We start from the raw sequence: 1,661 nt of genomic DNA, 5'->3' as shown, positions 1-1,661 counted from the left end.
TACCAATGACCATCAAAGTAAGGGGCATTTCTCAATGACCCCAATTAATTGATTTAATTAGGGGTTCCCTGAAACCTGGACACCTTTAATTGTTCCTCTAGAGTAGAGAGGTTGAGAAAGACCGTCTTCCATATGTAGGGTCTTGCAATCCATATGTAGGGTCCATCCACTGGCATTTCAAACTATCCAACCACCACAAACATTAGTTGGCAGTCCAATTTTATCTACTCAATTTTTTATTTTATATTATAAAAAAATTAACACTTGGAGTAAGTATAAATTCCAGATGAGGGGCTGGACCAAGAAGAAACGAGTTCTGACCAATAAAGCCCCTAATACATATAAGGGACCAGCATGTACATCAACCTGGTAGCATCCATATAAGTGAGATCATTTTAAGTGGACTTACCTTTACCAATTATTTAATAAAAAATAATAAATACAATTAAATAGATAACAAAATAAACCATTTTTTGTATAACATGAAGTGCATAGCAATCAAATGTAAAGTCATTTTTTTATGATTAATGCATATCCAACAAAGCTATAGTTGCAAGAGGAAGAGTAAAAAAATATATATATTTTTTTATAAGGTTTTCCCTTTTTTTTAAGCGGAATTACAAAAATAGGCACAACCAGAAAACCTCCATTAATTCTATATCATTGTCCTGACTTAAAGACTGCTCATTCACCAGCCTGTGTACTCTTAACCCTCTTGCTAAGTATATATTGCTATGTCTAATTGCTGCCTGTAGAAATAAAATGACATATTTCATATATCACTGCAGTGCTTCCAACGTGGCTTTTCTTAAACAGAAACAAATGTGGGTTTTAGCCAAAAACTGAGTTAAAGGCAAAGACCAGATTTCTGCACAATGTAAAAAAAAAAAAAAAAAAAAAAAGAGCATATTTGTCTTTTAATTTATTTTAACTAGAATTCTTTGGAAAAAATAAAGTTATAGTAATTAAGACACCAAAATATTATACTATTCAAATGTACTTCTATTACATCTAATTCATAATTAGAACTTCACCCTAAAAAAAAAAAAAAAAAAAAAAAGTACAAACTTTATAATAAGTTTTTAGTAGTTTGCAATCTACAGTAAAAAAAGTTTTAATTTTTGCAGTTTGGGATGTTTTGAATCTATAGTTTGTTTAAGCATCAAATGTATTTACAGAGATGCAAAAATAAATTTTAAATTAAAAAAAAAAATCTGCATTTATTTTTGCCATAATATGGATATGATTTTGTGGATGGATATTTTAATGTATGTAATAACTATTAAGTCATGTAAATTACTTTTTATTTTATTTTTTATTTTTTGCTAAACTATCATAAGCCATCTAAAAAAAAAAGTAGGTACTTTTAAGACATTTGGAAAAGTTTTGTGCATTACTATACAAATGTCCCGTGTTTCAAAAACCAAATTGTTATTCAAATACGAATGTTAAGTTTTATTACAATCAAAAATGTATGCAGCTTTTTTTGGTCTTTGTGCATAGGGTTGCAGAGGCTCCTATTCTTTGAAGGGAGGGGCTGGCTTTGTTTGAAGTTTTTTTTTTTTTTCCTCTCTCTCTCTTATGAGTCTGTGTATGAGTTTTGGTATTGGTTAAAGGGCTGGACCAGCTGTTGTTCCAACCTTAAAAAAAAAAAAAAAAAA

Source organism: Aquarana catesbeiana, linkage group LG12, assembly GCF_042186555.1.
Source record: "Aquarana catesbeiana isolate 2022-GZ linkage group LG12, ASM4218655v1, whole genome shotgun sequence".
NCBI classification, from domain to species: Eukaryota; Metazoa; Chordata; class Amphibia; order Anura; family Ranidae; genus Aquarana; species Aquarana catesbeiana.
This window is presented reverse-complemented; position numbering follows the sequence as displayed.